Source organism: Ascaphus truei, chromosome 1, assembly GCF_040206685.1.
Source record: "Ascaphus truei isolate aAscTru1 chromosome 1, aAscTru1.hap1, whole genome shotgun sequence".
NCBI classification, from domain to species: domain Eukaryota; kingdom Metazoa; phylum Chordata; class Amphibia; order Anura; family Ascaphidae; genus Ascaphus; species Ascaphus truei.
Genome location: NC_134483.1, coordinates 28,596,478 through 28,619,268, shown reverse-complemented (window position 1 = coordinate 28,619,268; position 22,791 = coordinate 28,596,478).

The window sequence follows — 22,791 nt, the reverse complement described above, 5'->3', positions numbered from 1 at the left end:
CCTTCTGAGTGCTGGATGAAGGACTCAGCTGTATGTTTCCCAGGCATAATTATCAGTACCTGACTTCACCCTGTCACATACCTCCCTTGTTTGTGTGTGGCTAGGGCCCCACACGACTGAAGCCCGACCCTCCACTCCTTCTCGCGGAAAAAATAATAATCAGCATTTCCATGCTCCTTCCCAGGCCTATGCTGGATATTAAAAGAGAAGTGCTGGAGGGCCATATACCACCGGTCAACCTCAAGTTTGTGTCCTTCATGATATTTAACCATTTCAAGGATGCGTGGTCAGTGACCAGGGTGAAGTGTACCCCCGCGACATAATGCCTGAAGGCCTCAATTGCCCATTTTATGGTGAGGCACTACTTCTCAATGACGGAACACCTCATTTCCCTTTGGAACAGCTTCCAGCAGATGAACAATATGGGGTGTTCAACGCCTTCAAATTGTTGCGACAGAACTGCTCCCAGTCCTACCTCGGAGGCATCCATCTGAATTACGAAGGGCTCCTTAAAATTTGGGCTCCAAAGAGCGGGGCCCTTTGACAGGCACTTCTTTAATGTATCAAAGGCGTTTTGACCCTCCCAAGACCATCTAACTTGCGTTGGTATCTATTTTTTGTTAAATCTGTTAGAGATGCTGTAATCTCTGAAAATTTTGGTATAAACCGCCTGTAGTAACCTGCTAACCCCAAAAAGGAGCGGACCTGCATCTTTGTCTTTGGGGTTGGGACTTCCTTTGTGGCAGCCACCTTGCAGGCAAGTGGCCTTACTTTTCCTCCCCTAACGACATAGCCCAAATATCGTGGATTTTCCCAGGGCACATTTTTTGGATTGGCAGTGAGCCCTGCTTCTCTTAAGGACCTTTGGACTGCCCTTAACTTTTTATATGGACTGTCAGTGACTACTATAGATAACGATGTCATCTAAGTAGGCAGCAGCATATGTCCTATGGGGTCGTAAACTTTGTCCATTAATCTTTGGAACGTGGCTGGAACCCCATGTAGCCCAAACGGCATAGTGACGAATTGTTATAAACCAGGAAGGGTGGTGAAGGCAGTTTTGCATTTGGTTTCCTCCGCTAAAGATGTCTGCCAATATCCTTTTGTAAGGTCTAGGGTGGAGATATACTCTGCTTTACCAAGGGGTCATGCAATTAGTCCACCATTAGCATTGGGTATGCATAGAACTGGATACGGCATTTACCTTTTGGAGGTCCACGCAAAACCTCACCTTCCCACCTGGTTTTGAGACCAACACTATAGGGCTACACCATTCGCCGGAAGGCTCCTTAATCACACCCAATTCCAACATGTCTATTATCTCCCTTTCTACCAGGGCTACGCAGCCTTCTGGCAATCTGTAGGGACGGGACCGTACTTTTACGTCAGGTTCCGTCTCAATCTCTGCCCAGATGACCACCCCACGGGAGAGTATGGGCTAAGGTAAACACTGTTTTAATAAAACCTTTAGGGACTAATATTTGTCGAATGACCTCCCCGGTTTGTGTAACCTTATTCACACGATATAGGATGTCATTTAGTAGTTCGAAATGTGAGAAAACCCTTACACCTTGTTCATTCACTACATTATCATTGATTCGTATGACTTTCTCATATTGTCTAGCCAGAGCTGGGTCTTCCCTCTGCCTCTGAAGGAAGTCAGGAAGAGCCAGGTCTGGCAAAATTCCCATATCTGTCCGTTTCCCATCCTGGTCATTTCCCACCATGACTTGCATGGCTTGACTTAAAGTCTCAGCTTTTCATAACCAGTCCTCTTTTTCCGCACATCTGTTTACACATCTTTGGGGTGCGGTGTCTATGGGGAAAGAGCTCTGGGGAAAAGTGAAACAAGTCCCCGAACTTCTCCGGTACCGGAGTAGTAGGCTCCTCATGAGTAGGGCTAACAATGTTCTGAAGTAGGGCCAGATTTGGCCAAGTAGAACAGGGGCAGGTATCCAGGGAGCAACTTCTACTAGCAGTCAAGCCTCTTGATTGTTGATGTGGAGGAGGATGTTTGCTGTTGGGTATTTCTTTGTATCCCCATGGATACATTCAATTGTCCATGGAGAGTCATAGGATAGTTGGTTGTTTGTAAGTAGGCCCTCAAGGATCAGGGTTTTTCCAGATGCCGAGACCACCAGTGCTTTTACTGTTTTCCCCTCCACCGATGCTGGGACCAACCACAGATCATGATCCCCTTGGGAACAGTCCATCTCATCCTGTACTGAGTCACCAAACTCAGTCTTTAGCCAGGTCTCCTGATGGGGATCGTCGTTCGGACCTCTACGCTGTGTGAAGGGATCTTCCCTTCTGGTTGGTGGTGGATTCCTCTCCACTGGATGGGTGACAGAAACCCAGGATCTCGGGAAATACTGTGGGTGGCGTCCTCCCTTTGGTAATCTTCAGAACTGGGGCGGGTGTCTCTGCGAGTGCTTGTACCAGGACCCCTCCAAGATGGGAAAGGGTCTTCTGATTGGGTTGACTGGACGTCCCGAGTCGGCAGGTGGTAGACACCTCAATTGTCTGCTCTCCTCCCTTTAGCATCACCGAAAGCAGCTGGTGTTTGCACGGGTAAATCCCAGCTACCCTCTTGGCTTTCCTACCCAAGAAAGTTTTCCACCAAGTGGACCACTGAATCTAGGGAAGTTACATCATGTCTTTTTACCCAGGAGTGGGAGGATGGGCCAGTATCTGTATGAACTGCTTGAGCACAAACTGTTCAAGGATCTCTGCCTTGGTATGCTTCTCTGGTTGTATCCAACTGGTACAGAAGTCTCCTAATCGGTGGGCTATCGGACAGCCCAGGGTCTGTCACTGTGTATTTGACTGTCCAAAACCACTGCCGGTAGGTTTCTGGGGTGAGGCCTAGGTGATTCATAATGGCAGCCTTTTGTTGCTGATAGTCCATGGCCTCGTCTGCCCGAAGAGACTTGTAGGCGGCCTGAGCTCTCCTATGAGGAGTGGAGCCAGAGTCATTAACCAGCAATAAACTGTCCATCCCTGAACAGTGGCTACTCTTTCAAAAGTGATGAGGAATGTCTCCGGGTCTTCTGTTGGCTTCATTTTCAGCAGCATCACCGGTTATTTGGAATTTCTGGTCTGACTGAGGCTGGATCTGGAGCCAGTAATTAGTGGAGCTTTTCTGTTTGCTGAGCCTGCCTCTTATATCACTGGGCTTGTCGCTCAGCTTGCTGGGCCTGTATCTCATCTCACTGGGCCAGCTAGTGAAGTAACTGAGAAAACATTTCCTCCATTTAAAAAAAAATGTTGTGTGGCCCTTTCGATGCAGGGGCCGTCAGAAATCCCACATCAGACGCCACCCGTAGCAGGACGGCCTGTAGGCGAAGTCAGACAAGAGTCCACACGTGCATTTTCAGGGTAAAATTTAGTGGTTTCATTTCTCCACAACACCAATAACCATTTGGGCACACTGTCCCTTTAAGGCAAACAAAACTCATAAAAAGAACGCCTACTCCCCATAGGGAGATTTTGCTAAACATTCCAGGCCCTATCTATCGGGCTTACTGGCTTTGTCCAGTTCCCAACCACTAAAAATATACCACAATAGTTATGGAACAATATTAAAGTTCTTACTGTATCTTTGGTTGGGAATCTCTGTCCCTAGAGAGCGGTTAGGAAATCCTTCTGGATAGGAGCTTGCACAGGACAACTCTGTGGTCTGAGTCAGCCACCTACTACAGTCAGTAGCCTCGTATCAAGCTGGTTGTCAGCTGTCTCAGCTTATTTCCCGATTGCACCAATTATACTTACTGGGTTAACCTTCTAAGTGATGGATGAAGGACTCAGATGTATGTTTTCCAATCATAATTATAGTACCTGACTTCACCCTGTCACACTCCCCCTACACCAGGGTTGAGAATATCTCTGTTGGGGGTGGTTCCAAAGAAACAGGTGGCATAATTTAATCTCATACATCACCTGTCATACCCGCAGGGGCTGTTGATGAATGATGGGATTGATATGGAGTTGTGCAGCATCCAATATGCATCATTTGACAGGGTCAGGGATTTGGCACAGGAAGCGGGGCCGAGGGCATGGATGACAAATGCCGGCAGACTCTGCATTCCGTTTGCTACCCGAACACCTGGAATTCACTATCAGGTTTCATGTTGTCATGATGTCAGTTCATTTTTGGATTGTGCGCCAGGAGATGTTGCCAGAGTTGAGGGCATCTTCCATTAACTGAATTACTTCCTATTAATAGGAAGTGTTGGAGGGTACTAGTAGAGTTTCAGGATATAATGGTCCGTTTTAGGGTCTCGTTGGCCTGGGAAAGACAGTTCTGAGGAATTGAGATTGATACAGTTAAGATGGAGTATTGTCTCCCGGGCAGTAAGATGGTGGAGCTGAGGCCATTGGTGATGGATTTTATAGGGCTTAAAAAGGCCACATTGAGGCAGTTCCAGTCTTTGCTCGGCCACTTCTGTGCCCAGGACATACTTGAAAACGAGAGGTAACTCTCAATGTATTACTTCCTGGTAAAATATTTTATAACTAAATAAACTTCAATTTTGCAACCAGGTTCATCCCCATGGGAAGGGTCTTTGGGAGGCAATTGGCATTCGCAATGGCGGGGTGAAGTCGCAAACAACTTCATCAGAGTTACAAAATGCATTAAATGGTACCAGAGAGAAGGAGTGGCACAGTGAGTAAAAGACACTGACTGGCACTGGTTCAATTCCTGGTGTCGGCTCCTTGTGACCTGGGCAAGTCACTTTATCTCCCTGTGCCTCAGGCACCAAAAACATAGATTGTGAGCTCCACGAGGCAGGGACCTGTGCTGCAAAATGTCTCTGTAAAGCGCTACGTATTACTAGCTGCGCTATACAAGAACATGCAATTATTATTATTATTTTCACTGAAGATGGGACAATTTCTTGCAGTGTTACTATGGTCTCACTCTTGCTTTGCAAGAGGTAGTGGAAAGTGCACAGATAGAGCTCTTTACGGATGCTTCAGGATCCGTAGGTTTTGGCATTCTTTCAGAGGGATGGCCAGAGGAGTGGAGACAGCAGGGATTTAAGTGAAACCTGACATTTGTGGAGCTCTTTCTGCTATTGGTGGTATTAGAGCTATGGGGGACAGAATTTGCCAACAGGAAGGTTATCTTCAGGAAGCATAGCAAGGGGGTGGTGGTGGTGGTGGCCGTTAACAGGCTAAAGGCTTCATCCCTGGTTATGGTCGAGTTGCTGAGGTGCCTGAACCTGAGATGTCTGGATCATAACATGCCTTGCCCCGAAGCCCTGTCCTGAGGTTGGAGAACAGGATAGCAGATGCCCTATCTTGTTTTCAGTTAGCAGCATTCTGGGAGCTGGTTCCAGGAGTGGCCATGAAAGGGAGCCCTGCCACAGAGACTGTGGCAGGAAGAAGTACTGGAGTTGGTGCAAGCTTCGTAGCCCTGTGTACATCGTCAACATTCACCAGGGCTTGGGAGGAATGGCGGGCCTGGTTGAGTGAGGATTTGGAAGAGACAGTGATGGAGGTCGCTTACATAGAGGCGATCAGGGATTGGTTGCTGAGATTTCTGGTAAGAAAGCGGGAGTTTTCCTTAAAGTTAAATGGAGAGGGGGTTATATGAACAATTTCGTGATAGGGAGGGTGGTAGCAGGTTGAAAGAGGATGGCAAGACCCAAGGATGACCGGGCCTTGATTTCCACAGTTATGCTGGAACAAATAATAAAGGCGACATGCTGGCAGAGGATGAGACATGAAAATAAATCTTTCCTAAACCTCCCATTCTTGAGTTCCGGCAGCCGCCAAACCTCAAACAGAAATTAGTCAACAGAAAACTTCACAACCTTCCCCCCCCTCCCAACATCCCCTCCCCCTCCATACCATTTCTTGTCACCCTCCACTGGCTTCAATACTAACACCCTTCCTTATCTACAGTACATATTTTTTTTTTTTCCCATTTTTTCCCCTTCTACACTGTTTTAGCCATAGATTCCCTTGTAAACCAGTATTGCTGACCTGAGGAAGAGATGAGAACTCTCGAAAGCTTGTCCTACTGTATGACATAAATTGTTAGTCCAACAAAAAAGGTATCATCTAATACTGAAGAACTAATTTATTCTGCAAAATATATAAAAAAAAATTAAAAAAAAGGAGAGAGAGACACTAATAACCGTTCATAATGCACAGCTCGCAAAAAGTGATTTTCAGGTCTCCACTGTTTGATTTAAACTGATTCACTATGCCGGCTAATAATAAGGGTTGCTTGTGGTCACACTACATTCCTGCAAACAATTAAAGGTAAGATTGCATTTACAGTGCAAGATAAATTAGAGACAAGCACAGTGATTATGCTAATTAAGTTTTAAAAAAACAACAACACGCGTCAGGATGTTCAGTAGGTAGGGTTGCCAGGTGGCTTGTCCACAAATACTGGACACAATGGTAAAAAATGCGACCCCCCCCCAATACATATAAAACATACCCCCACGCCCCGAATACATATAAAATATATCCTCACCACCCATATACATATTAAATATACCTACACCACCCATATACATATAAAATATACCCTCACCACCCATATACTGTACATATAAAATATACCCCCACAACACCAATAAATATAAAATATAACCCCACCACCCATATACATATTAAATATACCTATACCACTCATATACATATTAAATATACCTACACCACCCATATACATATAAAATATACCCTCACCACCCATATACATATAAAATATACCCCCACCACACCAATAAATATAAAACATACCCCCACAACACATATACATATTAAATATACCTATAACACCCATATACATATTAAATATACCTACACCTCCCATATACATATTAAATATACCCCCACCACACCAATAAATATAAAATATACCCCCACCACTCATATACATATCAAATATTCCCCCACCACGCATATACTGTACATATAAAATATATCCCCACCACTCATATACATATTAAATATTCCCTCACCACCCATATACATATTAAATATACCCCCACCACCAGTGGTGGGATTCAGCCGGTTCGCATCCGTTCGTGCGAACCTGTTCCTAGGATTTCTTACGTTCGCCGAACCGGTGCTTAACAGGCGGCAGAGGGAGATGATATGCGGTGGCGGCCGGAGATGGAATACAGCGGCGGCGGTGGTATGCGATGGCATGCTTAAAGTATTAGCCGGTAATAGAATCCCTTGAGTGAGAGTCAGAGCAGGACTGCAGGGGAGGTGCTCTATCTAGCAGCCTGACCCGGAACTTCCTGTCTGCTGCTGCTATAGAACGCTCCTCTCCCCGTGGTGCTCCGGCTCTGACTCAGGAGATTTTTACTACCGGCGAATTCTTTAAGCTGGGGGAGCTCAGTGCCTGTGTCCACCCAGGTAGGCATGGAGGGGAGGAGGACTGTCAGTGATGTGAGGGGGGGGCTGGGAGTGATGTGAGGGGGGGCTGGGAGGGGGGCTCGGAGAGATGTGAGGGGGGGCTGGGAGTGATGTGAGGGGGGCTGGGAGTGATGTGAGGGGGGATGGGAGTAATGTGAGGGGGGGATGGGAGTAATGTGAGGGGGGGCTGGGAGTGATGTGTGGTGGGGCTGCGAGTGATGTGAGGGGGAGCAGGGAGAGATGTGTGGGGGGCTGGGAGTGATGTGAGGGGGGGGGCTGGGAGTGATGTGAGGGGGGGCTGGGAGAGATGTGAGGGGGGGCTGGGAGAGATGTGAGGGGGGGCTGGGAGTGATGTGTAGTGGGGCTGGGAGTGATGTGAGGGGGAGCAAGGAGAGATGTGAGGAGGGCTGGGAGTGATGTGAGGGGGGCTGGGAGTGATGTGAGGGGGTCTAGGGGAGATGTGAGGGGGGCTGGGTGATATGTGAGGGAGAGTATGAGGGGGGCTGGGAGAGATGTGAGAGAGAGATGTGAGGGGGGCTGGGAGAGATGTGAGGGGGGCCTGGGGGAGATGTGAGGGGGGGTATCTGGGGGAGATGTGAGGGGGAGCTGGGAGAGATGTGAGTGGGGTCTGGGGGAGATGGAAGCGGGGGTCTGGGGGAGATGTGAGGGTGGTATCTGGGAGAGATGTGAAGGAGAGATGTGAGCGGGGGTCTGGGGGAGATGTGAGGGGGGTATCTGGGGGAGATGTGAGGGTGGTATCTGGGAGAGATGTGAAGGAGAGATGTGAGGGGGATCTGGGGGAGAAGTGAGGGGGGTATCTGGGGAAGATGTGAGGGGGGCTGGGAGAAATGTAAGGGAGAGATGTGATGGGGCTGGGAGAGATGTGAGGGGGGTCTGTAAGATGTGTGGGCGGGCTGTGAGATGTGAGGGGGGCTGTGAGATGTGAGGGAGAGATGTGAGGGGGGCTGGAAAAGATGTGAGGGGGGTCTGGGGGAGATGTGCGGGGGGGCTGGGAGAGATGTGAGGGGGGCTGGGAGAGATGTTAGGGGGTCTGGGGGAGAGGTGAAGTGGGCTCTGGTCTCTGTCTCCCCCCCACGTGCAGTTCTGTTCAACTGAATAAAACTTAAAAAAAAAAATATAAACATAAAACATTTCCCCGGCTCTGCCCCCTTCCCTTCCCCCCCCACCATTCTCCCCCCACCATTCTCCCCCTCCCCCCCCCCGTGAGAGGGAACCTGTTGCTAAAAAATTTGAATCCCACCACTGCCCACCACCCCAATAAATATACCTCCCCTCCCACATTGTACCTTATATCCTGCAGGACAGACAGCTGGCACGGGAGACTCCTGTGGCGGGTAGGATCTCGGTGGCCGGAACAGCACGAGCGTAGTAGGGGTCACAAGCAGGGGTCCGACACAGAGAGACACAAGATAGGAGAGCTGACCTTTTGAGACTTTAGCATCAGTCACAGAGATTTATAAATGCAAGGAAAAAAAAACATAGACAGAGAAACCTGTAGTTATATCTGAAACTTTAGAAATCAGGCGTAGGGATATCATACAGACAGAGAGAACCTGCAGTTACATCTGAATCTTTAGGCATCAGGCGTAGGGATATCATATAGACAAAGAAAACCTGCAGTTGAATCTGAAACTTTAGATATCAGGCATAGAAATATCATAGACAGCAGGAAACTAATACAGAGAAAACTTGTAGTTAGATTTGAAACTTTTGACATCGGACATAGGAATATCAGACAGAGAACCCTGCAGTCAAATCTGAAACCTTTGATATCAGGCGTAGGGATATCATATGTTGCAGAGAAACGAACTTTAGGGGAACTTGCAGGTAAACCTGAAACCTTAGAACCAATCATATGAAAAACTACAGATTGCAGGAAAAATCACAGTATGCAGTAACAAAATAATAGAAGCACTCTTGTCTTTTGAAATAGGAACTCTGTGAACAGCAGTGGTCCAACCAGTGATGCAGAGACAAGCCTTATCCAGGAAATGAAAAGTCAGAGTCTAAAAAGGTGGCAACAGGTACTGCAAGGGTTAACCAAGGCACTGCACAAAAAGAAAAATCTCAAAGAAAGCTGCAATAGTCTCTGCAGCAACAGTTCTAGTCTCAGAAAAAATGTTTTTTTCGTTATGAACGCAATAATTCTTGCAGAACACTTAGCAGCAACAAAAAAAAAAACCTTTCAAAATCCCAACTTGGATTTCCAAAAAAGAAACGAAAGTACTTATCTTCAACCATGCGGATGTGGTCTGCTGCAGCAGGCAGGAAAGGGTGCAGGCAGAAGAAGAATCTGTTCCAGCGAGATCCAGAAGTGGCCTTTGCTTTCTGTCACGGGAGACTCCTGTGGTGGGTAGGATCTCGGTGGCCGGAACAGCACGAGCGCAGTAGGGGTCACAAGTAGGGGTCCGAGGCAGGTGGCAGGTAGCGAAGTCAGGTACAAGCAGAGATCCGAGGCAGGCAGCAGGTAGCGAAGTCAGGAAACAAGCAGAGGTCCGAGGCAGGCGGCAGGTAGCGGTCAGGTAACAAGCAGAGGTCGGCAACGAGGAGACTGGAACAGGACAGGGGAGCAAGGACAGGTCTTGCTGCCGATTTCTCACTTGCCGCGCTTGCACTGCCTCCGCCGCCGTAACAATGGTTGCCTCCAATTTTTTACCGGACAGGCATCGGAATTACCGGCCTGTCTGGGTGAAAACCGAATACCTGGCAACCCTATCAGTAGGTGTGAATGCTAAAAACTAAAAACTTTTTAGTAAATAGCCCACGATATCTTCTGAAGAACATACTTACATTGGAAATTGTTTAAAGAAGAGCAACTAAAATGGTGCATGATCTACATCTTAAAATCAAGAAACACTAAAGGCCCTTAATATGTTCAGCTGAAAGGAGTGAGAGGGGATATGATTGAACATTTTAAATACAGTTTCAACAAAGTACAGGAAGGAAGACTATTAGAGAAAGTGAAGTGCTGGAATACGAGAGCTCATGCTATATTGCTGGTGGTTGGCATTGCAGGCTGATGGGAAATACGAGGAAGTACTTCTTCATGGAACGTGGTGGTGGATTTGTGGAATAGCCTGCTGACAGATGTAGTAGAGAATAATACAGTAAGGGAATTAAAAAATGCCTGGGATAGACATAAGTGTATATTAAATACAAGTATGGTCTGAGGCTTTATAGCAGATAATCTGTAGTACAGTTGTGTGAAAAAGAAAGTACACCCTCTTTGAATTCTATGGTTTTACATATCAGGGCATAATAACAACCATCTGTTCCTTAGCAGGACTTAAAATTAGGTAAATACAACCTCAGATGAGCAACAACACATGACAGATTACACTGTGTTATGATTTATTTAACAAAAATAAAGCCAAAATGGAGAAGCTATGTGTGAAAAACTAAGTACACCCTTACTGCTTCCATAGGAATAAAGATGCTAATTAGCAGACAGGTGCTGCTAATCAAATGCCCTTGATTAATTGATCATCAGCAAGTGTGACCACCTCTATAAAAGCCGAAGTTTTAGCAGTTTGCTGGTCTGGAGCTTTCAGGTGTGTGTTAACACAATGCCAAGGAGGAAAAACATCAGCAATGATCTTAGAGAAGCAATTGTTGCTGCCCATCAATCTGGGAAGGGTTATAAGGCCATTTCCAAACAATTTAAAGTCCATCATTCTACAGTGAGAAAGATTATTCAAAAGTGGAAAACATTCAAGACAATTGCCAATCTTCCCAGGAGTGGATGTCCCAGCAAATTCACCCCAAGGTCAGACCGTGCAATGATCCTGTACAGCTACCAGTTGGCGCGCCCAGGTGCTGGAACACTCGGCAGGTACCTACCTCAATAAGTGCACCAACCAAGTAACACACACCATAGTGGCAGCACTGACCACATATAATGGTGGGGTTTATATTCTTGTGGACACCAGGGTGGTTGGGTGCCCAAGGGCCCCATTAGGTACTGTGGACATGGTGTGGGTTACACGGTGGTGGGATACGGCCGTGTGAGGCTTGATGGGTAGCTGTAACCAGTATCATTATTATTCTCATTTCTGTTTATACATAGTCCTAAGTAAAGGTTATTGTTATTTTATACAGAGTGTGTGTATTAGTATCTTTGAGTTCCTGTGAGGGGCTCCTCCAACTACGTTGGGATCTCTCTCAGGTGGAGGCGCTGCACCGAGATTGTTGTTGTTATATCACCCCGGGCTCCCCGTGGCGGAGGCTTGGGACCTCCATGAGCCAACAGGTAATGCCAGCAACGGTAGACTCTTTACAATAGGGGGAAAGAAGGCTCCATATTGTACATGTTAGTTTGAGTTGGCAGAGGGCAACACAGGATGATATACTGTAGGAGAGAGACATTCAGAGACTTTGGTCTGTATAACAGGTGTAAGGTCAGGGGTTGAAAGTTAAGTTTTTTTGTCATCAGCATAGAGGTGATATTTCAACCCAAGAGATGTGATAATTTCAACTAGAGTGAGTGTTTAAAGAGAAAAGAGAAGAGGTCCCCGGACAGACCTACGTGGTATGCCCACAGAAAGATCCACAGAGGAGGAGCAGATGTTAGCAAACCTTAAGAGAGAGATAATACGGAATCCAGGATAGAGCTCTGTTAAGGATATATATATCCAAATGTCTTGTCAGTACCCCCTATTCACCCAGTAGTGGACTGGGGTGGTAGGTGTACTGTAAAGTATTTTAGGATATGAATAATAATTTTAATATATATTTATGTTTTTTTACATTGGTGGCATATTGTGGCTGTTTTTTCTCTTTTTCTTGATATTCTTGTGTGGTAATAATATATATATTTTTAATTGATTATTGAAGAACTCCTACTATGGTTGTTTCACCTTCTGTGTTCTGTTTAACGTATTGGATCTTGATCTACCATGTATTTACCATCTTCTCTGTCATATGATAGATGCATTTTAATAGAGATCGGAAGAATCAGGGAGTCATGACATCACCAATGAAGCACAATACACATGAATAGAGCAGAGTGGGATTCTGCTTTTTCAGTTTCACTCAATCATTTCCTGTACTTGAGGCTTATTAGGATGTATTTTTTTATGAAAAATGTTTAACCCGTGGTTTATAACATGCTATCTTGAACTTGAAGTTTTGTAAAGTTTTTTGATGACCAATTGGGGGAAATTACACCATCTTTTGGGGATGGAACTTGCGAAGTTTGAGGTTTATGAATATCAGTGTTTGATGTAATTCTTATATAACCTTGAAAAAAGGTCCATCATGTAAGTAATACACCAAACTATAATCTTTGACAGTAACCCTGCTGTGCAATTGTTTTTATATTTTGTACTATATATAGACTCGCACACACACACCTCCTCAGAGGCCTGAATTTCTCCTGGCCCATTTCCTGTCATAAATAAGAATGTTTATTTAGACACAGATGGTCATTAAAAAAGCACATAGGAAGCCCTAAATATCACATATTGTTTTTTTGTAGTTTCCTTATTTTTCAGGTGGTTAAAATATATTTTAGAGAATTAGAATTCTGCAGACATATCGGGCCATCTTTAGGAAGGAAAGAGGGGACAGCACACTAGAAATTCACAGACTCACTGTATCAATGTCTTAGATCATGTAGAGAAAATATCACAAAAAAGCTTTAATTGTGATAAATACTGTAAATGCCTTTACTGACCAGGAATCAGACAAACATCCCAAAAAAACACTATGTTTCAGGCCCACATGGCCTTTCATCAGGTTAGTGTTCAGTGAATAACAACACGTGCAACATTTTAAGAAGGCCTACGGACGCCATCACAGGATCTTAAGTCATCATGTATCCGGTCCTCCTAATATTTGGTACCAACGCAACCTTATATACAAAAAACCCCCGACATATCCCATGAATATGCTCTCCTTCCTCCTGAAAGAGAGGCAAGTTAGTGTCATGCCATGATGAAAATACCAATATTCCCACCATCTTTGAAACATCGCAGAGTGCTATAATATCAATGCAAATTCAATGTGATAATATACCTACAACTACAAACATGCAAAAAAAAAAAATACATCACAAACTATCACCTAAAGAATTGTGTGAATGCAATTTATATATTTGTCATAAAAGACTTACTCTATATCAGGGGTGTGCAAACTGGGGGGGGTTTGTGAGATTTTCTGGGGGTGGAGGAGTAGGTTGCACTTACTGAGGCCCTGCGCTTTTCCCCACAACATTTAAATAAAATGCCCGGAGAGCGCGCAAGGTATTTTATCTCTTGTCTCTGCTGGCTTCTGGCGACACGTGGTCATGTCAACATGGAGTCAAAAGACACGCGGGGTCAAATGGCAGAGTCACATGACGCTGTGACATCAGATGACACTGGAGAAAAGGTAAGGGGGGTCGGGAGGGTAGGGTGAGTAGGCAGGGGGCGAAGACAAAAGCTTGTGCACCATGCTCTACATCACATAAATAGCATATTAAATGCCCTGTAATAAAACCTAAAAGTATCCCACTTTCCCCATATAGCTAACACTGTTCACAATATATATTTGAAAATATATATTATACTGATGTAGTCCAATGGTCGGTCAAACTCCTCACGAAATCCACTTCTGCTCCGGTTTTTTTCCCCATTTGTGCTCGCATGTGCTCGTGGTCTCAGTAAGGAGACTTAATGGCCCATAGGGATTAACATAGCAGGGGGTCTCTACTTCTGAATGGGACTCGCGCTGTTTGAATCCTACCGGGTTTCACCTGTCTGTAAGAGACATGCACTAAAGTGAGACTGAATCAGTCACTCAACTTGCGCGCCTCTAACAGGTGATTGCACAGGTTTTAGTTTATTTTAATAACACCGTATTGTAGCAGGGGGTCTCCGAAGCTGAACCGCATTCATTTCAGGTCCGGGGACCCCTGCTTCCTGAGTTACAGGCCCCGTTATGGGGTGCCAGTATCCCCACCATGTTTAAATTTTTTTGCATCATGGCCTACGTGACCGGGAGATTTGAACAATGCAGGGAGATACCGGCCTGTAACTCAGGAAGCAGGGGGTACCCAGTGCTGCAATTAATTAATGCGAGTCAGCTCCGAAGACCCACTGCTTCAATACTGTGTTGTCAAAATAAAATTTTAAAGCATCATCATTACCTTAGCGGCTAGCCGCTAAGGCAATTAAGGGTTTATTGGGGGTAGAGGGGGTGGGTAAAGGGGTAGTTGCCCCAGGAAGGTTGCAGGAGGGGTTAACCCCTTCATTACCATAGTGCTAGTAACCTCTATGGTACTGAAAGGGTTAACCCCTCCCACTACCCACCCAAGAGGAGTAACCAACCACCCTGGGGCAACCACACGCTTCACCCACTCCCTCTACCAACAATAAACATTACAATACAATATGAACACCAATACAATGAACAACAACCCCCACCCCTCCCCCACTCCCACCAAACACATACACTACAGCAATCGGAACAATCCCTTTTATCCAGGTCTGGATTATAGCACATTTGCCCATTGAAAAATAAAACATACCCTAAACATTACCCAGCCAGCATACAGTAAATTAAAGTTGTACTTACCCCTGCCAGGATAAAGGCCATCCTCATCCTCCTCTGAGTCCTCCTCTTCTTCAGTGGGCACCAACAGTAAAAAAATAAAAATAAATATCTACTGGCCACTAAGGCCTTAATCACCTTAGCAGTTATTAATAACTATGGTAATTAAGGGGTTAACCCCCCTCTACCCACCCGGGAGGCCTAACCACCCTCCCTGGGGTAACTATCCCCACCCTCTACCCATTGATTGCCACAGTGGTAAACCGTGCCCATTATATGGGCAGGGATTGCCACAATGGCAATGAATGGACAAGCTACAAAAAAAACAAACACACACTGAATAAAATACAAAACATTTCAATATATATATATATATATATATATATATATATATATATATATATATATATATATATATATAAAAAAAACATTGGCAAATAAACCAATTGCTTGGTACAGTGGAAAACCATGCCCATAATATGTATTATAATATGTTAAATGTATATTGCAAAGTAAGAAATCTGCACTCTGGCTGTCCTTTACAATCAGCTAAAAATAATCCGCTTGCACGCTGGAGCAACTCCCCAATGCTCCTAAAGTTGAGAACTCCCAAAGGGGATCTCAAAAGAAAAAAAGAAAATGCACACAAAGCGCACCATGAATTAATTAAAAATGTATAACAATTTTACTATCTGGTCAAATGACCACACAAATTCAGTAAACGAATGATACAGTAACAAAAACAACAACCACAAAGATCAATGTAAATAAAGACAGAATAAAACAATTACATTAAATACCAGAACACTCCCACATAGGGATACAGAACTAGCACTTGCTTCTTTGAAGCTTACACAAAGAATCAAATTAATCTAACAAAACATTCATAATAGAAGTTCAACTTATCAACATGATAAGGGTTTATTGGGGGTAGAGGGGGTGGGTAAAGGGGTAGTTGCCCCAGGAAGGTTGCAGGAGGGGTTAACCCCTTCATTACCATAGTGCTAGTAACCTCTATGGTACTGAAAGGGTTAACCCCTCCCACTACCCACCCAAGAGGAGTAACCAACCACCCTGGGGCAACCACACGCTTCACCCACTCCCTCTACCAACAATAAACATTACAATACAATATGAACACCAATACAATGAACAACAACCCCCACCCCTCCCCCACTCCCACCAAACACATACACTACAGCAATCGGAACAATCCCTTTTATCCAGGTCTGGATTATAGCACATTTGCCCATTGAAAAATAAAACATACCCTAAACATTACCCAGCCAGCATACAGTAAATTAAAGTTGTACTTACCCCTGCCAGGATAAAGGCCATCCTCATCCTCCTCTGAGTCCTCCTCTTCTTCAGTGGGCACCAACAGTAAAAAAATAAAAATAAATATCTACTGGCCACTAAGGCCTTAATCACCTTAGCAGTTATTAATAACTATGGTAATTAAGGGGTTAACCCCCCTCTACCCACCCGGGAGGCCTAACCACCCTCCCTGGGGTAACTATCCCCACCCTCTACCCATTGATTGCCACAGTGGTAAACCGTGCCCATTATATGGGCAGGGATTGCCACAATGGCAATGAATGGACAAGCTACAAAAAAAACAAACACACACTGAATAAAATACAAAACATTTCAATATATATATATATATATATATATATATATATATATATATATATAAAAAAAACATTGGCAAATAAACCAATTGCTTGGTACAGTGGAAAACCATGCCCATAATATGTATTATAATATGTTAAATGTATATTGCAAAGTAAGAAATCTGCACTCTGGCTGTCCTTTACAATCAGCTAAAAATAATCCGCTTGCACGCTGGAGCAACTCCCCAATGCTCCTAAAGTTGAGAACTCCCAAAGGGGATCTCAAAAGAAAAAAAGAAAATGCACACAAAGCGCACCATGAATTAATTAAAAATGTATAACAATTTTACTATCTGGTCAAATGACCACACAAATTCAGTAAACGAATGATACAGTAACAAAAACAACAACCACAAAGATCAATGTAAATAAAGACAGAATAAAACAATTACATTAAATACCAGAACACTCCCACATAGGGATACAGAACTAGCACTTGCTTCTTTGAAGCTTACACAAAGAATCAAATTAATCTAACAAAACATTCATAATAGAAGTTCAACTTATCAACATGATTCAATGCCACAATGAGAGGACAGGTACTGACCACAAGCGAAAAAAATTTAAGTAAATAAGGCACCTATCCCCGATGGCAGACATCCAAGAGTTCTCAAGGAGTTAAGCTAAGTAATAGCCAAACCATTTTATTTAATATTCAAGGAATCCATTTCCACAGGCTCAGTACCACAAAATTGGCTTAAAGCAGATGTGGTGCCTATATTTAAAAAGGGAGCTAGATCACAACCGGGGAATTACAAACCTGTAAGCCTGACTTCAATAGTGAGGAAACTACTTGAAGGTTTAATATGGGATAATATTCAGAAATACCTAATGGAAAACAAAGTTACAGTGTTAGTAATAGTCAGCACGGATTTATGAAGAATACATCATGCAAAACTAACCTTATTTGTTTCTTTGTGGAAGTAAGTAGGAATTTAGACCAGGGTAATGCAGTTGATGTGGTCTACTTAGATTTTGCAAAGGCTTTTGATACGGTTTAACACAAGAGGTTGGTGTACAAAATAAAGAACATTGGACTCAGTAATAATATATGCACCTGGATTGAAAACTGGTTAAAGGACAGATAGAGGGTTGTCATAAATGGAACTTTTTCAGGTTGGGCTAAAGTCATGGGTGGAGTACCTCAGGGATCGGTACTGGGACCCCTGCTTTTTAACTTGTTTATTAATGAACTTGAGGTTGGCATCAAGAGCAAAGTCTCCATCTTTGCTGATGACACTAAATTGTGAAAGGTAGTAGAATCAGAGCAGATGTAATTTCTCTTCAGAAGGACTTGGAGAGACTGGAAAAGTGGGCAGGTAAATGGCAGATGAGGTTTAATATAGATATATGTAAGGTTATGCATTTGGGATGCAAGAATAAAAAGGCGACTTGCAAATTAAATGGGGATAAATTGGGGGAATCCTTGATAGAGAAGAATTTAGGAGTGCTTGTAGACAGCAGGCAATAGTGCCCAAAGTCATGCAGTAGCTGCAAAGGCAAACAAGATCTTATCTTGCATTAAACGGGCAATGGATGGAAGGGAAGTAAACATAATTATGCCCCTTTACAAAGCATTAGTAAGACCACACCTTGAATATGGAGTACAATTTTGGGCACCAATCCTAAGAAAAGACATCACGGAACTAGAGAGAGTGCAGAGAAGAGCAACCAAATTAATAAAGGGGATGGACAATCTAACTTATGAGAAGAGGCAAGCTAAATTAGATTTATTTACAACTCCCCACAATGCTCCTAAAGTTGAGAACTCCCAAAGGGGATCTCAAAAGAAAAAAAAATGCACACACAGTGCACCATGAATTAATTAAACATGTATAACAATTTTAATATCTGGTCAAATTACCACACACATTCAGTAAACGAATGATACAGTAACAAAAACTACAACCACAAAGACCAATGTAAATAAAGACAGAATAAAACAATTACATTAAATATCAGAACACTCCCACTTAGCGATACAGAACCAGCACTTGCTTCTGTGAAGCCTACACCAAGAATATAATTAATTTAACAAAACATTCATAATAAAAGTTCTACTTAGCAACATGATTCAAATACCACAATGAGGGGACAGATACTGACCATAAGCGATAGCGGGTAGCTGTGGTTGGCGCGATATGTCCGGACTGCACTAGCACTTGGCAGAACTTCCCTCCACTCACAGTATCTGGTCCCTCCATCCCAGCCAATGGGTGAGTTCATTGGGCAGCCTCTCGTGACCTCTTGTCATGTTCTAAGCCTGCTGTACCCATGCTTGGCCACCGGGATTGCTGCTGCTCTCTCAATGTCTTGTTCTAGCCTGCAGCACCTATACTTGTCCACCGGGATTGCTGCTGCTAAAATAAGGAACATTCCAAACCCTGAAACCTGACACCTCTGCACCTGTGCTCTACCTCTTAGCCTGCCTATATAAACCTCCCTTTTCTGTTCCTCCCTTGACTGTTTATACTGGTTCTTCAGCTTTTGCTGGTTCCTGTGTTTACTGCTGTGCTATTGATATATTGTCCTGTTCCAGTCTCCTAGTTGCTGACCTCTGCTTTTTACCTGACTACGCTGCCTGCCGCCTGCCTCTGACTTCTGCTTGTTACCTGACCACGCTCCCTGCTGTTCTTGCCACTGGGATCCACTCCAGCCGAAGTCTAATCCTTGACAGAATAAACAGGCCCTACCATGGATTCCGCCGGAACAGACCTGGCCCAGGCTCGGACACTCCATGACTTACAACGTATCATGGTTGGTTTCCAAGAACAAGGACACCTTATCAAACGTCTTGGTCACGTGGAATAACAAGATACCCTCCGGAAAGAACGGGATGCCCGCCAAGAAGAACGTGTCGTCCGCGTGGAAGGATATGCCCTCCGCTCAGAGGAACGAGCTGGCACCGCAGAAGCTGAAAACCGTGAACTACATGCAGCCTTAATCGCCGCATCTGTTCAAAAAACTGTGACTGTGCAAACTGCGCCCCGTGTAACCCTTCCGGAAAAATTTGAAGGAAAAAAATAATCTTTTCGGGATTTCCTTAATCAATGCAGACATGTGTTCAAGCTTCAGCCTACCATCTATAATACCAACGAAGCCAAGGTTGGACTGATCATAACACTGCTCAAGGATGAGGCCCTTGCTTGTGTCTCCCCTATGTTAGAACAGGATAGCCCACTGCTAAGGGATCTGGAGGAGTTCATCGAAGCCATGAGTTTGATTTTTGATGACCCAAATCGTGGTGCAACCGCTGAGGCAACTCTGAACAACCTTCATCAAGGAAACCGCTCGACAGCTGCGTACGCTGCTGAATTCCGCAGATGGGTTAACGATACTGAGTGAAATGAGGCCGCGCAGAGATATCATTTTCAGCAGGGTCACTCAGAGCAAGTTAAAGACGAACTAGCCCGGGTGGTGCCTCCCGAGAGATTTGAGGAATTTGTCAGTTTATGCATCCAAATCGATCGCAGGCTTACGGAAAGACGATTGGGGAGACAAGGGTTCATGCCAAGCAACCCCGGGTTTAGCGATGTCAGTACCCCAAGACGTTCCAGGGAGACTGAGGAGGAACCGATGCAAGTAAATACATTGCGGGGACCTATCTCAACCGGGGAAAGGAATAGACGCTGAACAGAAGATCTCTGTTTATATTGCGGAAACGATGGGCACTATCTTGCTGATTGCCCAAACATGTCAAGGCGGTCTTCTTTCCAGAGCCCTAGGAGAAATCAGCTGCACGCTGAACAGTCAAAGACTGTTTTCTCTGCTTCTCAAGGTAAAGACAACCCTCCTTCTCTACATCCACACCTCCTGGTTCCTATTAGAATTGAGGAAGGAACACATCATTTTTCAACCACAATAATGGTCGACTCAGGGGCGACAGGGAATTTTATGGACATTGAATTCGCCAAGAACAATTCGGTACCATTTATAGCCAAGGAATTGCCAGAAAGGATGGATGTTGTTGACGGTTCTCCTTTGAGCTCTGGACCTGTTACCCATGAAACAAGTAACTTAACACTAATCATGGAGCCCAATCATCAGGAAAAGATTTCATTTGGTCTCTTCCATCGCCTTTGTTTCCAGTGATTCTGGGAATTCCATGGCTCATGATCCATAACCCCCTAATTGACTGGAAGACCAAGACACTCACGTTTCCCTCTGAGCACTGCCAGCTAGCCTGCCTACCTAAGACTCCTATACCAGAGTGTGTAGGAATACATAAGATTTCCTCGTCCCAAGAAAACCTACTACCGGCTCCATACTCTGAATTTTTAGATGTGTGTGACAAGAAGAACGCGGATACGCTTCCCCCACATCGTTCTTATGACTGTCCCATTGAGTTATTACCGGGTGCTGCCATTCCGTTCGGAAGAATCTATTCCCTCTCAGAGCCGGAATTGAAGGTCCTCAATGACTATCTACAGGATAGGGTTTTATCCGACCCTCTACTTCCCCAGCAGGCGCTGCGCTCTTCTTTGTGGGAAAGAAAGACGGTTCTCTACGTCCCTGCATTGACTATCGGGAACTAAATAAGATTACTGTAAAAAACAGGTACCCGCTACCTCTGATTCCCGAACTATTGGAAAGAATTCGGTCAGCCAAGATCTTTACCAAATTAGATCTCAGTGGAGCATATAATTTGGTCCGCATTCGACCTGGTGACGAATGGAAGACCGCTTTCCGAACCCGTTATGGGCACTATGAATATCTGGTGATGCCCTTTGGACTCTGTAATGCCCCTGCTACTTTCCAACATTTAATCAATGATGTTCTCCGAGAGTTATTGGACTAATTCGTAGTGGCATACCTGGATGACATTCTAGTTTTCTCAGATAACACCATGGATCACCAGAGACATGTCCGAATTGTCCTTGAGCGTCTCCGTAAGCACAAATTATACATCAAGTTGGAAAAATGTGAATTCAAAAGGACAAGCATGCAATTTCTCTGTTACATCATCTCACCAGAGGGTTTGAGTATGGACCCAGCCAAGATTCAAGTCGTTGTAGAATGGCCAATCCCTCGAAGAGAGAAAGACATTCAGAGATTTGTGGGCTTTGCCAATTTCTATAGACGTTTTATTAAAAATTTCTCTGGCATTATTGCCCCAATCACCCGACAAACATGGAAAGAATTCCCCTTCAAATGGTCTCCTGATGCGGATGTGGCATTTGAAAAATTGAAGTCACTTTTCATATCTGCCCCTATCCTGATCCATCTAAATCCAGAACTACCATTTATCTTGGAAGTGGATGCATCCGACTCCGCTGTTGGTGCCATTCTGTCACAAAAGATTGGACCCAAGATGCTCCTTCATCCATGTGCCTTTTATTCGTACCAAATGTCAACAGCTGAAAGAAATTATGACATTGGAAGCAAAGAACTCCTGGCTATAAAAGCTGCATTCTCTGAGTGGAGACATTTACTGGAGGGGGCCAATCATCCAATTACGGTCTTTACGGATCATAGGAACTTAGAATTCATTCGATCCGCAAAGAGACTGTCTGCGTGACAAGCCAGGTGGGCTCTCTTCTTCGCCAGATTTCAGTTCCACATCTCATATCGCCCTGGCTCCAAGAACGGGAATGCTGATGCCTTGTCACGGTCTTTGCCTAATCCTAGTTCAGACAAAGAGCAAGAGAAACTATTCTTCCAAAAAGAATTTTTTTGGGTGTCAAATGACTCTTTTCTTAAAATCCCTCCGCCGGAAGCGGAACTATTTCTATGTGATGGTTTGTGGAACTGTAATGAACGTCTGTTCGTCCCTAAGGAAGTAAGATTATAGGTGCTCCAATTAATGCACGACTCTCGACCCGCTGGTCACCCAGGTGTCCTTAAGACACAGGAACTATTGTCCCGCTCTTTTTGGTGGCCTAAATTAGCACAAGATGTTAAAAACTATGTCCTCTCCTGTGAGACCTGTGCTAGGACCAAGACTCCTTGAACATCACCTGTGGGTTTGCTGCAGCCTCTTCCGGTTCCTACTCGTCCTTGGGGGTCCATATCAATGGATTTTATTGTTGACCTGCCCCGATCAAGTGGACATAATACCATTCTGGTAGTAGTGGATCGACTTACAAAAATGGCTCATTTCATTGCAGCACAGAATCTTCCGTCAGCCGACCAGACAGCCAAGTTGATTGTAAAAGAGGTGTTTCGGCTTCACGGGGCT